Here is a 17119-nt window from a genome sequence, read left to right as displayed (position 1 = left end):
CCCTTGAGAGGGGAAAAAAAGCCAAACAGTCATGTTGAAGTTGAAGCAAAGTAAATTTATTTTGGATATCAGAGAATGCTGTTGTTGTTTTTTCATTTTGAGAAACAATCCTGCAATAAGTGTTTCTAGTTTGCTGGATTTTTTTTCTTACAGTTTTTTTAAAGAAACATCACATATTAATCTGCTGAAGACAATATTGTGTTGAGGGGTTGAAACAGAATTCCTTTATAAAGATTTATAATTTGTTTTTGTTTTTAAGTTTGACTGCTTATAAGAATACAATAGAAGTTTAACATATCAAACAACAACCAATAATACAGCAGTTTAAAATTATCCCTCTCAATGAAAAAATAATTGCTTTTAAATATAGTTTCATAAAGCAACTTTAGCTGATCTCTAAAAGACCAAATGGAGGTGGGGCCTGGTTAGAATTTGGATGGGAGACCACCAGGATTTTTCAGGGCTATAGGCAAGACTGGGAAGTCAAAAAGCATCCCACAAGAAAGCAAGCCAGTTCCATGCTATCTCATGCACTTATCCGGAGCTGACCTCAACATGAAGGAGAAATTTCCTTTATCTAATTTTATAATGATTCTTTATTAACAACATTTGTTCATTATATAATCACTTTATTTATCATGTCATGTGGAACGGTATCTAAAAGTCTTTTGAAATCCCTTTTCCATCCACTTCTTCTTAGAATCAAATCAACCTTGTGTTAATCAGCTAATTTTTCATTTTTCTATGATACAAGACTTGGCCACAAATGGATTGAAACTAAGTGACCGTAATGATGTCCAGGAAAAATTAAATTGTCTTGTATGCTTATTATGTATTCTAACAAATAAGTTATAATTCGTGAATTTGCATGTTCAGATTAAAGTTTCCTTCATTCTGACATGTCAATTTTAAAACTGTAAAGTTCTTCCTATTATTATCTTTTTATATTTTAACTCACCTTAGTTTCACTTATTTTTAGTGATATAAAGCAGTCCAATATTCCCATTATGCTGGCAGCTACAAGGACTATATACCAGCAATATAATATGCCTCAATTCTTTACACTCCAGCAGCACCCTAAAATGAACAGCCTTGCAACTTTATAACTGATCCATCAATCACAGCTTGGAAGCACAAACATATGTACTAAAGTGCAGCAACAACAAACACATTGTAATAATACTGTAGAACTAATCCTGTACTTTCTCACAGTCACATCCTTTGCCAGGCAGGCCATATCCATTTTTCATTCCCAGTGAACTGGATGACACCAACTGACACTCTCAGCTATATACTGATTGTTTTGATAACCTAAACAATTTACTAACGAACAACTAAAACTAAAACAACTAAAACATATAAGGAACGGTTGCTGGAATTGGATGTCTAGTTTATTGAAGAGAAGGACAAGGGGGGGGGGGGCATGATAGCAGTGTTCCAATATCTCAGGGGCTGCCACAAAGAAGAGGGAGTCAAGCTATTCTCCAAAGTGCCTGAAGGCAGGACAAGAAGCAACGGATGGAAACCAATTAAGGAGAGAAGCAACCTAGAACTAAGGAGAAACTTCCTGAGAGTTAGAACAATTAACCAGTAGAACAACCTGCCTCCAGAAGCGGTGAATGCTCCAACACTGGAAGTTTTTAAGAGACTGGACAGCCATTTGTCTCAAACGGTATAGGGTTTCCTGCCTGAACAGGGGGTTGGACTAAATTATCTCCAAGGTCCCTTCCAACTTTTTATTATTATTATTATTATTATTATTATTATTATTATTATTATTATTATTATTATTATTATTATTATTATTATATTAAGAAGTACATCATGGATTTCTGAAACCAGAAATAAGAACCTGGTAATTGTCATAGTGAGCCATTTGCTACATAGTCTAATACAGGGGTGTCAAACTCGCAACATCACATGACATGTCGTGACGTATCGTGACTTTTTTTCCATTGTCAGCAATGGGGTAGGCGTGGTTTCACCATGACACACATCTGGCCCATGGGCTGGCAGTTTGACATCCCTGGTCTAGTATATTGAAGCCTAAAAGGGAAGAAAGAAGGGAGGGAGGAATCCCTCATACAAGAAAAATCCAGGTGTATTAACCAGTATTCCATATGGGCAAGGTGTATTATCAGCTTTCTTAGTGCCTGTCTATGAGAACATGCAGATTGCAAGGTGCAAACTAATGAAGAAGGAAAATTTGCCATTAAGTACAGCACAGCTCAACAAAGTCTCTTGGAATGTTTCAATGCAAGCAATGCCTCAACTTAGCAAGTCGAAAACAGTTCTGCCCCTCCCACCCATCCTAAAATAAAATCATTGTGACTAAAACTCAGTTTTCTCATTTCATGGAGAATAAACTAACCTACTTCAGTGTAATTCTAAGATATGTTGGTTACCTGTTTAATCTAGACTGATCTATAAAAAAGAAAACAGATGGAAACCATCTAACAGACTAACTTCCTACATTTGTGGTTTTTAATGTTATTCTACTTAACATTTATTTTATTAATAATTTATTTTATTTTATTAATAATTAAATGGTAATATTTATTTTTCTACTTTGAATTATTTAAAATAGGATTCAACTGTCTATTTTAACTGCCATAAAGAAGTACTACATAGCATTAAATATTTAAGAACCTGATTTTGATTAGTACGTTCCATTTCAGGTATGGAGGAAATTTAACAATTAAAGGTATCTATAATTGCCAAATTTCATACACATATATTAATAAATGTTCATGAAAAAAAATTGTGAATCACCTCCAAGAACTATTTTTTACAGTACTAAAACACATTCAGTCTCTTTTTTTAAGAAGTAATTCCCTGTAGTCTCATAAAAGAATTTGATGAGACTGCAACCACTGCACAAAAAGCTCAGCTTGAAATGCAATCAATGTTAAATATGTATCATTCCAAACTTTGCTCACTACGTGGTCATGTTTCATAATCTACATTTAGTAATAATTTTCATTCATATTAGGAATTGACCACTACAAATTTTGTAGTATTGGTTTTGTGCTTTGTACCCAATAACACAGAACAAAGTATAATAGTATTTAAGACAAAGCAAGACAAAACTATATAGTAAGAGCAATTGCACAAGGTTCGGTCTCTCCTTATTACATTAGACTTGATAATGACTGCTAGTAGATTTCCTAGGTTTTTAGAATTTTTCTTGGCTGAAACTATGTGACTAAACTCGAGTGGCAACTCAGAGTAACACTGCATTGTATAATTAAATATACTGATGCTGAAGTGAAAGCTGTAATTTGGTGCAGCACAGGACTTATTAAAAAGTTGTTGTTTTTTTAAAAAATGTATTTTTCCAAATATGTTTTAGTACAATACTGTCCCCTGCAGGCAATGCTGAAGACATGTACATGCTATTATATATATATATATATATATATATATATATATATATATATATATATATATATATATATATATATATTTATATATATATTGTTAAAAGTTGGCTGCTTTACATTCATCTAGAAAAAATTAGCTATGTACCCAGATGCCCATCTTTCTCTTTGAATTACTAATATCATTTTCTTTACCATTCCATATTTCAGTTTCTAGCTTGATCACAGTATAAATTCTATCAGATGATTAAAGTGGCAGAAATCTGACCAACAGGAAGCATATTTGCCAAATTACTTCCCCACTAATATACAGCAGATCATATAGCTATAGTATGAAAAAAGAAGGGGGCAGTAGTGGTTCTGGATAATATGAAGATTTAAAAAAAACCAGGCAGCTATAATAAGGCTCCTTTTGAGGTTCCTCATGAATGAAAAGGGGCGTTGTCTTACCTGAACGCCTTTTCTCAGCATGATGATGTAGAATCCACCGGATGGGTAATTTCAGCCTTCCTGCTCAGAAAACACTAGGTCAGAACTTTGGCCACGCCTCCCTCTGGGTGTGTCTTCCCAGTTTTGACGAGGCGAAGCATCCCTGACGAAGTCTGGCGCAATGGCTGCAATCATCGTGACACCTGCCTAGACTACCCTAACGGGAGAGTGTGGATTCTACATCATTATGCTGAGAAAAGGTGTTCAGGTAAGACAACGCCCCTTCTCCAGCATGATGAGTGTAGAATCCAGCGGATGGGACATACCAAAGCCGCTCATGTCCCTACGGGGGGGGGGGAAGTCTAGGCTTGTGTCACCTGAGAAGAAACGACCTGTTGTAGGACCCGTCTGCAAACCTATCTATCCTATAATGCCTGACAAATGAGGAAGGGGAGGACCACGTCGCTGCCCTACAAATCTCCTTGATCGAAGCTTGTGTGGACCAAGCCACTGACGCAGCTGCACTGCGCGTCAAGTGAGCCATGATGTGTGCAGGAACTGGAAGTGACTGAGAAAGATAAGCCCGTGCAATGCATGCTCTGATCCACCTACCAATGGTCGAAAAGGAGACCTTCTGACCCATGGCTGATGGCTGAAAGGACAAGAACAAGGCTTCTGACTTGTGAAAGGTTGAGGTTCGCTTGACGTAATAACGCAGAGCTGCGCACATCTAATTTATGCCACTGTCATTCTAGACTGTGTGAAGGATTCGGACAGAAATTTGGAAGAACTAAGTCTTGGGACCTAGGAAACAAGGTAAGGACCTTCGGAATGAAGGAAGGGTCCAATCTGAGGACCACCCTATCCTCGAAAAAGGTGCACAAATCACTCCTAACTGAAAGTGTGGCCAATTCCGATATCCTTCTAGCCGATGTTATGGCTACTAGAAATGCCACTTTCAAAGACAGAAAATGAAGAGAACAAGAACTGAGAGGTTCAAATGGAGGAGAGGTCAGAGCCTGTAACACCTTAGGCAGGTCCCAAGACAGATAGCGATGGACCGTGGGCGGTCTAGCGTTAACTGCCCCCTTTAGGAAAGCACTAACTGCCAGATGTTGCAACAAAGAAACCAAGTTGTCACAGGCAAGGACCGTTGACAGGGCCGCGACCTGCCTGCAGATGGTACTAGGTGGTAAACCCTTGTTCATACCTTCCAGCAGATAGTCCAGAATATTGGGAATTGTGACCAAGAGCGATCTGAGATTTTGCTTAGTGCACTATGTGCAGAAGTTCCTCCACGTGGCGTCATAAATCCTATTAGTCGAGGGGCGCCTTGAGGCTTGAATCATTGAGATCACCCCGGACGAATAGGATTGCCTAGCTAAACTTTCCCGCTCAAGTGCCAGGCGGCCAACTGGAGCCACTTTGGATCTGAATGTTGAAGATTCCCTTGGCTGAGAGCCACTCGGTCCGGGGGAATCCTCCATGATGGCGAGAGCGATAGATCCATAAAGTCAGCAAACCACAGACACCTTGGCCAATGTGGAGCAATTAAGATTATCTCCGCCCTTTCCTGAATCAGCTTGCAGATGGTTGCCTGTAACAACGGAAGGGGAGGAAAGGCATAAAGCAGCCCCCTGGCCACTGGCACCGGAGGGCATCCATTCCCTCCGCTCCCTGTGTCGGGAACCTGGAGAAGAACCTGGGAAATTGCGTGTTCGACAGGGAGGCAAAGAGATCTAGATGTGGACGGCCAAACCTTATTGAGATGTCCCTGAACAGTGCCGGGTCCAGTTGCCACTCTGAGTGGTCCACTGTGACCCTGCTCAGGGAATCTGCTTGTCGACTCACCTCCCCCGAAATGTGTTCCGCCCTGATGGACCCCAGGTTGGACTCTGCCCACAGACCTAGGTCCAAGGCCTCCTGCATGAGCGACCAGGACCGGGTCCCTCCCTGTTTGTTGACATGAGCCTTGGCCACCACGTTGTCCGTCAGAATCAGGATGTGCTGTCCTGTCACTAGGGAGGAAACTGCCGGAGTGCTAAGTGTATGGCCCTGAGTTTGAGCCAAGTCCGACCGGGACCACTGTCCCTGGGCCAGATGAGTCTGAAGATGGGCACCCCAACCAAACAGACTGGCGTCTGTAGTCAAAGTGAGCCTGAGGGGCTCCTTGAAGATGATCCCCTTGGTCATTGCAGATGAAGCCCACCACAGGAGGGATAACAAAGTGTGGTGGGGAACTCTGATCTTTCTGTTGGAGGAACTGAGGTTCCATTTCTGAAAGGGAAGGAGGAACCATTGAAGGCTTCTTGAGTGAAGCCTGGCCCACGGAACCATCCCCATGCAAGAAACCATCTTTCCCAAGAGTTGAGACAGCTGTACCAGGGGCACTGCTTTGTCCCTCCGAACCTGATGAACCAACTTTTGATGCTGACCCAACGTTCCTGTGAAAGATAGACCTTGCAAAGGTCTGAATCTATGATCGCTCCAAGATGTAGGAGACGCTTTGTGGGGATCGTGTGGCTCTTTTTGAAGTTCACTGAGAACCCGTGAACCTGAAGTGTATGTATCGTGATTTCCAGGTCTGACTGGGCCGACTGGAAGGAACTGGACTGTACTAGAATGTCTAGATAGATTGCACGCGCACAGGCATCATCCTGAGGTGAGCCACCAAGACTGCCAAAATTTTTGTGAAAACCCCTGGAGCTGAAGATAGACCAAAGGGACAGGCTCTGTATTGGTAATGTCGGTGTGCGTAACAAAACCGGAGGAATCTGCTGTGTTCTGGAAGTATCGGGATGTGTAAATACGCCTCTGTCAGATCTATGGAGGAGAGGAAATCCCCTTTCCTGATACTGGTGAGGATGGACTTTAGGGTCTGCATCTTGAACCTTCTGTAGGTCAAGAAGTAGTTCAGACCCTTTAAGTCCAATATCACTCTCCATCCTCCTGAGGCTTTGGGGACCACAAACAGGATGGAGTAAAACCTGTTTCCTTCTTGATCCTGTGGTACTGGTTCTATGGCTTTGATTTCGGACAGATGGGAGATGGCCGTGGCTACCAATTTTGCCTTGGTTGCATTTCGTGACACCGGACACTGTATGAAACGGTCTGGGGGAAGAGAGTAGAACTCTAGGGTGAGACCGTACTTGACGGTTTCCCTGACCCAAAAGTCGGTGATGGTCGCCTCCCAAATGTCGCTGAACAGCGCCAGGCGACCCCCGATGGGAGAGCCCTCCTTGGCGTCACTTGGACCGCCTATACGGACAGCCACCCGAGCCCCGAAAGGGACGTTTGGATTGGAATTGGCCCTTGGCTCCCATGCTCTGGCGGTCCTGTGGACGATCCTGCCTAGGGGGAAAGGATCACAAGCCTCTTGACCAATCCCAGGACTTCCCTGCCCGAAAGGGCTGCCTCCACTCCCAGGTACCACTGGGGCAGAAGGCCTGCCTACGGAACTCCTGCTGGGGCCGCCTATCCGACCGTTTGGAGGGGTGAGCCAGGATCTTGCATTTATCCTTGCCCTCGATAATGTGAGGTTCAAGGATTGACCCGAACAACTGTGTACCGCTATATTTGGAAGTGGACAGACACCACTTTGACTTCAAGTCCGTTCTCCACTGTTTCAGCCACAGTAACCTACGAGAGGCAACCGTGGCTGCAATGGATCTTGCAGAGTACCTGGTCGAATGAAGAGAAGCATCTGCCACGTACTCTGAAATGGCCACTAGCTTCCCTAGTGTCTGATGTGTCCGAACCTGATCCGGCAGAACAATTGCCTGCAGTTTGCGGAGCCACATGATTGAAGCTCTGGCGAAGAAAGAGGATGAAGTCACAGCCTTGATCACCCATGCTGAAGCCTGATGTGCTCGGCACAGGGAAAGTTCAAACTTCTTGTCCTCCACCTTCAGGGCCTCAGCCATATCCCCTGGAATAGCAGAAGTGGAAAACAGAGAAGTCAAGGGAGTATCAACAGAAGGCACCTCCAACAGGGAAGCAAACAAAGGAGAAACATTGAATAATTTCTTCTCTGTACTATTAGGAGAAGGCAGAGTGGCCAGAGATGACCACTGTTTCTCCACTGTAGTATGGAAAACCTGTGGACAAGGAATCTGCTTGTCCTCCACAACCTGCTCAGCGAACAAAGGGTTAGACTCCTGACTGGTGGAGGTAGAGGGTTTCTCCTCCTGTACCGAAGTGAGGTTGACGGTGGTAACAGCCTTTAGCAGTAGAGACCTGAAAAGAGAAGGATCAAAAGCCCTGAAGTTGACGCCTGTTCGGGCACTGCCTCATCCTCTGACATGGGGGTGTCAGCTATATCCAGGTCAACAGACCCCTCCTCCCGCAGCTGGGAAAAAGTCTCAAAAACGCCTGAACCGGGGACTGTGGTACATCCCGTTTGCGAAGGAGGTATAAAAGGAGGTGGTTGAAAAGGTCATTGTCCCCTAGAAGACATGAATTGCATAAACGCATTGTGCATGAAGGACTGAAACTGACCTGACCACATGTCCCTTTGTTCCATAGAACTAGCCCCAGCCTCAGTTGGAATAAACGTGGCCTCAGGGCCTTGATGAGTAGATGATGATGAGGAGCAAGGGGGACCAACCTGCTCAGTTTCCCCCTGAGGAGACCAAGCCCTTGGGACATCATGAGAAGGTGCAAATGGAGGCTCAAATGAAGAAGTGTCCAATGGAGCGGGGGGAACCACTTCAGCTTCACTGGACCTGAGCCTTTGGGCTTTGGAGAATTCCTTTTCCAGTGCCAAATGTCTCCTTGAGGCCTCTCGCTCGGCTGACTTTGAGGGCTCCTTGGTACAAATGTGTTTAGTCTTGGCCTTCCCCCCCCCGCGTCCAAATCAGTAGATCTGCACTTTGTTTGTGCAGGGGGAATACCAGAGCCCTGTGATGCCTGGGGCGAGGAACTTTGCCATTGCAGTCTAGATAATCCGGGTAGGAGATATCCAGAAGTGGGGGGAACCCAAACACGCAGATCTAGTTGACAGAGATGGAAAACCGATCCTCGCTCTGTACAACAACAATGGCAAGGACAGCCAAACAGCTCCCTAGAACTGCCTGTCTAGGCCAGTGACAAATGCCACTCTCTAATTGGAACAGGTGGTCTAAAAGTATTTCCCCTTCGCTTAATTCACACCAGAAATAAGTATATGTGACAGAGCCACAAATGAGTAATTAGAACAATAATTCCAATACAGACCAGAAATCAAATCTGTGATTTGCCTGAAACAAGCTGATAAACTTCCCCCCGGTTAAAGGCCTAACAACGCAGGCCAGTGGTAAATAAAGCAGGTCTCAATGCCTTGAGGAGGAACACGAGGTCCCCACAAATTGGCTTCCGTGCCTAAGGACACTCTCAAAATGGCGGCCATACCTAGAGACACACTCAAAATGGCAGCCGCTCCCAATACACTTCCAAAATGGCGACTGCATCCAGCGCACAGTCAAAATGGCGGCCACGCCCGTTCAGTGCCTCCAAGGAAAGGCAAAAACGCCAAATGAGGGGAACAGAAGGGAATCAGCCTCTCTGCTAGATCTATAACATTAAGGAACAGTCAATTTAACATGGAAAGGCACTTGCTATTAGTTGCGCAGCCTCCGCTGCAATCCGAGTCCTGCGGCCAAGAAGGAGCCTCATTGCGATGAAGCCAGAAACAGAAGCCTCCAAACAGCCTGAGTCTCGAAAGACTCCGATCTCCCAAAAGCCAGCTGGTCGGCTGGTCCACGCTCTGCTGTTCGCTTGATCGGAGGTGAAAAAAACCCCACTCGAAGCAAAAAAACGGCCTGCAGCCTTCTTCACAGGAGCCTGTTAGGCTCGAAGCCAGAAGGCCCTTTCCAAATTTCAATTTAAATCTCTGCCAATTCGAATTCCGATTGTAAAAAGAAAATAAAAGGAAAAACTACACTGTTGATAGCTAAAAAAGGATTAAACTCAATCAGATTTAAATATATGTTCAATTAACTTAGCCTAGTTAAGGAGCCAAAATTTCTGCGCCCTGCTGAGCACGAGACTAAGTCAAAACTGGGAAGACACACCCAGAGGGAGGTGTGGCCAAAGTTCTGACCTAGTCTCTTCTGAGTAGGAAGGCTGAAATTACCCATCCGGTGGATTCTACACTCATCATGATGGAGAACTAAACAATGACACTTACTCCTCAAAAAAGACCTTAAAAAGAACTACGATTAGTGCAGTTCCCTGGACTCATGGCTCCTAAGGGACTTTGCACAAAACTATCTTAGGCAACAGTTATACCCATTTTTAGATTGAGAGGCACTGCTCAGTCAGTCCAACTTTACTCTTTTCCAAGCTGGCCCATTGTTTTTCACGCGGTGTTGCTCTTAAAAAGTCTATGAAAGCTTCAGTTGATCCAGAATATGGAACCATCCGTGGTTCTTGGTACTCCAAGGTAAGACCACCGCTATGTGAGCTTCATTGGCTCCTAGTAACTTTCATGATGTAATTCAGTTCCTGGTTATCACTTTTAAAGACCAACACGGCATAGTGTCAGACCTCCTGCTTCCAGTCCCACCAGTCCCAATCTCACCAAATTGGGCAATAGTAGACACATTCCAGGTCCCTTCAATGAAGCAATGTCACTTGGCAAGATCAAGAAAGTAGGCATTCTTTGTGCCCCTAGCTATGAGACAGCCTCCTCCATGAGATGTGGATGGCACCGAACCAATTGCTCTTCCCCAAGGCATACCAAGATAATAATGGAGCTCTGTGTATGTGTGTTGCTACTGTCTGTGCAGAATGGTTGTGCAATTGCAGCAGATGTGACCTTCCCTACCATAGGAGGACCTAGCAACAGTAAGTCATGCAACTTACTTTACATGGGGCTATTTGGAAAATACTAAGGGTCCAGCATGCAGTAGCCTATGTACATAATGGTTCCCAGCATTTGGAACACATATAATACTGATTCTGTGGGCTCCCCAATAGTTGCCAATTGGCTCCTGTTAAGGAATTATCACTATTACACAAGATCAAAATTTGACTCAGAAAGAAGAGGTTACAATTACTCTAGCGTGCTGATACCATCTGCACTACCACCTCTTCTGCTGAGGCAAAACTAGGAAATATTATGAAAATGTATACTAATGAGAATGGCCCTAAGAAGTTATTTGCTTGCTCATCAGTTTTTACTCATACCACACCCTCGCTCTCCATTTAAAATACTTCAGCAATCCACAAGTCTTTTCATGTAGTAGAACATGTCTGACCTGTAAAGATATAGTGTACTGAAAAGCTAAGATACCAAACAGTGAACCAACTTACAATGATGCTCCTATATGTCTGTCTAAACAATTCTAGAGGATACTTCAGGGTACCAGATGGTACTTCAGAGACAAATCCTTTCCTACTATATACTTTTCCTTCCACTTCTGCTGCATTATTTAGCTAATACCTGAACATATTCAAAACATATCCCTACTTAGAACTTCTTTTATTACATTACTCTTCCTTAGTTCTCCTCACGTTAATTCTCCTCCAGCAGCATTATTTCCAGTGTCTGGATATAAATAGCCGAGAAATGGAAAAAAAAAATGCTGTTTCAAAAACGAGAGAATATGTGGGATCCAATCTATAATTTTTTTTAAAAAAAGTAGAAGTAATTATGATGCATTTTTAAAATGCTGCTTTTGGAAGACAAGAGGAAAAAATAACACTACTGACATCTTCAACCTGAATTCCTGATTCAGCCTAGAGCACTTCAGGGAAGGCAGGGAGGGGCTCTACTGTAGCAACAACAGGGTGCCCACAAGGAAGCTGAGTCAGAATTCCTCCTGGGGCTAACAAGAATGCAAAGCCAGAGAGAAAACTGCTCTGACAAGTTTGAAATACACATCACATAAAAGTATTTTCTTCAGAAGTCAGCAAATGCATTGCCTCCCCCCCCCCCAAATATTCTCTTCATTTTATCCAGGCTACATCTCTTCTATGGAGTTGAAAGACATTCTCCATGTAAAAGCTTTCTGCAAATTAGCTTTAGGCCCTGCATCCAGCTGGTGAAGCAGAGAATCTGGGAGGCATAAAGAAAAGTAGGGCAATCAGAGCTGGGCTGCAAACATCTGAATAGACACCAGACACCAGCAAAGGTTTTGTTTTCATTTTTGGCATTTCTTTGTTGCCATCTAGTTATTTTCTATATTTTGGCTGTCCAGTTCTTATAGATCTAAGGAAAGCATCTAAACCATCCCAAAGGGGAAGCTAGAAAAAAGTATATATAAGAAATACCTCTGGAATGTGACTTTAATTTACAAACCTAAGAAATCAAGTACAGTATGTTTTATGTTACATTCATTTACACTCATATAACCACCACTAGATTGCATGCAAGTCAGCATTTTTTCTTCTGTAAAATGAAGATCTAATTGGTAATACAATAATTCCTCAATTTAGTTACAACAGATACTCCTCCCCAAAAGCTATTTACAATCCAGATTCAAAGTTCTGATGGCTAGCCCCCACATTTGTGTGCTCGGCAACTGGCCCACATTTATGGTTGTTTCTAGTCCCATGACTGATTTTTACTTCTAGTTTCTGGCAAAAACCACCCCATTGCAAAAAAACTTCTAGTTTCTGGCACCCCATTGCAAAAAACAACCATGGCACCTGCTTTATGACTGTCACAAATCAGGTGCGGTCATATGGGTGGCCCATTTAACCACTGTCATGATTTACATCCATAACTGAGCCCGCAATAAGGATCATAAGTCGAAGACTACCTGTAGAAATCTTAATTAAGCAAAGACATGACTGAGAATCCCTCCTTGATCCAGGTTGAGATCCTATAGATTTGACCAAGGAATAAAGATAAAATTCAATGATATTAATTTCTGAATATATATTCTATAGAAATAACAGCATTTTCTATTATGATGCCCTCTTAATATGTAGATTACAATTCCTGTAATCCCTCAAGTCTATTGGCCAGGTATTATGAAAACTGAATCTGAACCTATGTGATTAAAAAACTGAAGTATGGGATTGGTTTGTTAAAAAACAACAGATCAATCAATCAACGGCTTAATATCCAGAAACATATTTTTGTCTTTGTAAAAATCACAAAACATTACAGATGGCCATTTAGCAGTGCTTCTCAACGTTTGTGTGACGGCGACCCCCATCACGCAAATGTGCCGCGCATGCATGGCGCCGCCCCCATGCGCGGCGCCGCCTCCCGAGGGGGAAAAATGGCGGATCGCCTTGTTTGGCGACCCCCGAGAAATGGTCGATCGACCCCAAATGGGGTCGTGACCCATAGGTTGAGAACCGCTGCCATATAGCAACACAACTGATCATATCAGCCACAGTCCTTCTCCTGGAGTAGCAAACTGATTATGGTATCTTTATCAAAACTATAAATGCAACAACTTTCAGCAACTTATTACCATAGGGAACATCATTTAGTTATTAAATAATCAGATTGCTAACCCTGATTTTCTAACTGCCATTTACCTGTTGATAATGTAAAGTATTTAGAAAAAAGAAAAGCATAATTAATAATACCTTAGTAAAACTATCTTAAATTATATCACAGAGAGGTATAAAATTATAAAAGTAATCATCATTGCTCTTATTTTTAAATTTTCTTTCATATAAATAATTCCATGCTAGATATTTGTTTATGAGGCTGAATTCAGGAGTAAAAGATCATATTAAAAGAGTTAAGAAAGACATGTGGAATCTTTAAAAGATTATATTAGCTCTGAATCATACAATACACACAGAGAGACGCACACACACAGACAAAACGTATGCCTTAGGTATGAAAGCGACTGAGTAACTTTCATCCAGACACTCTCTGTCTTTCTCTCTCTCAACTCAATCCACCTTACACAACAGTTGTTGTGGGGAAAATAGGAGCAGGAAGAAGTATTACCTATGTTTGCCAACTTGAGTTATTAAAATAAAAAGAGGAAATAAATAAATAAAGTGCAGAGAAAATAGAGATAGTCTCTTCCATAATGAGTGAAATTACATTTTCATATTTCATTTGGTATTGTTTATTAAAATAAAGCATATTTTTAAAAGAAAAGGCAAACATCTTTGCATATTTAAAATCCTGTATCAATTACTTATTAAAACTCAATGTTCAAATATGCTAGTTCATATTGGTACCTACAGAATTCCAGAATGCATTTTATCTCTAGTCTCAAAATGGTTGGGTGTTGCTGCTTTTGCTTTATGAGATAGATGGGATTAGATATTGTGTTAAAGATATTAATATGAAAAACTACTCCTTCCTTCTGGTAAGAATTTATAACTTCATCCCATAAAAAATGAAAAAAGCCATCTAATTCCCTTTTGTTGCAATTCCCTTTTTATTACTACATGAGAGATTCTGAAGACATGTAATTTACAAGATCAAACATGAAGCATAAAGCATGTTCCAACCAAGAATGCACTGATTATGAGGGACACAGTACTAAGTAGCCCAGCAAACTACAAATGAGAGTCTCTAGCAAGCATATCTACCTACATAATCTTTATTTTAAAAAGTTGTTTTGGCAGACTGCAATCAGAAGCACTGAGCTACAATGAAAAATACATTTAACCCCTTCTTTGCCTATCCTATTTAAAAAGTTCAAATCCCTGCCAACACAGTCTGAACAAATAGCTGCAACTTTATATCCCCTCCAAGAAGCTTGAACACTCTACTTGATTCTCATCCAAAAGGCAATTATGTTCTAAGATACTTTGGGGTTTTTTATATTTAGATCTGTTTCTAGTGAAAATCACTATAAACATGGCACTATACACTGCGTGTATATAAACTCCCAAAATTAACAGAATTGTCCCAATTCAAATCTAAGGCAAACAAATCAATGTTACAATAATCCAAGTCTCGACTTTCACCACAGAGGTAGAAGAAGCTAAAGTTGTTTACCTACAACAACTTGTTACCTACAACAACTTGTTAGCACAACACCCAAAAAAAGAAGAGAGATGCCATACAAATTATAGGAGGCTAAAAGGCTGAAGCTGGAAGTAAAATAGCATGGAATAATGGGAAATGATCTTTAATATATGAAATAAAGCAGGAAGCAGACTAATAAAATTCTGCAAGAAAAGCAAACTGGACTGCAAGACGATCAAACCGATCAGTCCTATAAGAGATCAACCCTGACTGTTCTTAAAAAGGCCAGATCCTGAAGTTGAAACTCAAGTACTTTGGCCACCTAATGAGAAGGAAGGACTCACTGGAGAAGAGCCTAATGCTGGGAAAGATTGAGGGCAATAGAAGAATGGGACAACAGAGAATGAAGTGGCTGGATGGAGTCACTGAAGCAGTAGGCGTGAGCTTAAATGGACTCCACAAGATGGTAGAGGACAGGAAGGCCTGGAGGAACATTGTCCACGGGGTCGCGATGGATCGGACACGACTTCGCAACTAACAACAAAAAAGAGGGACATCACCGGATGATAATACCAGTATTGATTTGACTATAAACTCTACAAGCAAAAATGCAGAATTTCTATTCAGTCACCCCAAACAAATCACAAGAGCAACCAAATTATAACTTAAACTGTAGAAAACAAATAAAATCACTGGACCAATAATATTGTAGCAATATTCTATATGATTACGGAGATAATACCTTTAAAGTACTAGATTTGATATGTGAATAACAGCTGAAATTTGTGGCATAATTAAAGACGAAGAAAAATATTTCAGAGTGCAAAAGGCAAAAGAAGACAAAATGGTTTTGTACTGACCTATTGCAAATAAATATCTGGTCTAACTAAATGTTGAATTCCAAAGATGAACAAAGTTCTTCACATTAGTTGTCAGTAGTGGAAAAAGCGGCAATATGATATGGTGAATCCTCTTTTATATCTGTTGGATGATTATCTATCTGTGATGTTTTAGTCCAGGAGTGTCAAATTGCCGGCCCACAGGCCAGTTGCATCATGCAGAGGCTGTGCCCACCCCAGCTCCAGCAATGCAAAAAAAGTTGTGATACGTCGTGATACGTCACGTGATGCAGTGAGTTTGACACCCATGTTCTAGAGAAGGCATGCCCAACCTGCAGCCCACAGGCCACATGCAGCCTTAGGCCACTAGAAAGATCATAAACTTTTAGTGTTATTATGTTATTTATATAGATTAACCGTATTGTATATTTTACAAATAGTCCTCGACTTACGACCACAATTGAGCGAGTGAGCACACTGAATGAGCACAATGTTGCTAAGTGAGAAATTTGTTAAGTGAGTTTTGTCCCATTTTATGACTTTTCTTGCCACATTTGTTAAGTGAATCACCGCAGTTGTTAAATTAATAACACGACTGTTGAGTGAATCTGGCTTCCCCATTGACTTTGCTTGTCAGAAGGTCGCAAAAGATGGTCACATGATCCAGGGATACGGCAACCATCATAAATATGAATCAGCTGTCAAGCATCCGATTGTAAATCACATGACCATGGGAATGCTGCAACAGTCTTTAAGTGTGAAAAATGGTCATTAGCTACATTTTTCAGTGCCATTGTAATTTTGAATGGTCACTAAACAAACTGTTGTAAATTGAGGACTACCTGTACATGTGGCCCAAGACAATTCCTGTTTACTCAATATGAACCAGGCAAGACAAATTTGGACATCCATGTTCTAGAGACTCCTGTACTACCCTGGATTTTGAACTAGATCTCCTCTAATCCCTTCTAACTCTATCACTCTAAGTGTAAAACAATTATATTTAAATAAACAATGCAAAGAACTTGCACAATGATGAAATTGTAAGGACAAGATTACATAAATAAAAGAACACTCTCATACAAATATGAGCATAATAAACGATAAAGAAGGCAATTATTCATTAAAGAAGGAGACTACAAAGACATGGTATGAATGGACAGAATAAATGTACCCCAAAAATCCAAATTATTCACATAAAGGTTTGGTCACTGATCCAAAGCCAGACATTATAGAAAATGAACTCAGAACTGTTTAAAAGTTCAAAATGATGCAGTTAAAGAACTACAGGTTTGAGGGGGAAACTACTGTTTTAGGGCAAGTCTCAAAAAAAATCCCATTTACTGTATATTCCATTTCCAAAAAGAGCAACACTAAAGAATATTGAAACAACTGAACAACTGCATTTATTTGGTAAAATAATGGTCCAGATTTTGCAATCCAGATTTCAATAATACATGGAAGGAGGATCACCTGATGTACAAAGGAGGAGGACCAGGGCATTGCTGCACTGCTATGATCCAATGAATAATGGAAACAGTCTGGGAATTCCCAAAAGACATCTATTTTTGATTCATTGTTGACTGAAAAGA

General features: G+C 41.3%; 1 protein-coding gene across 1 annotated transcript in view; it reads right to left on the bottom strand.

The window, feature by feature from the left end:
• VGLL4 (vestigial like family member 4) overlaps nt 1-17119 on the bottom strand; it is a 109572-nt gene that overhangs the window by 69966 nt on the left and 22487 nt on the right. The window lies entirely within an intron of this gene.

This window comes from Crotalus tigris, unplaced genomic scaffold, assembly GCF_016545835.1.
Source record: "Crotalus tigris isolate CLP2741 ecotype Arizona unplaced genomic scaffold, ASM1654583v1 scf7180000017781.746583, whole genome shotgun sequence".
In the NCBI taxonomy this organism is placed as follows: Eukaryota; Metazoa; Chordata; class Lepidosauria; order Squamata; family Viperidae; genus Crotalus; species Crotalus tigris.
This window is presented reverse-complemented; position numbering and strand designations above follow the sequence as displayed.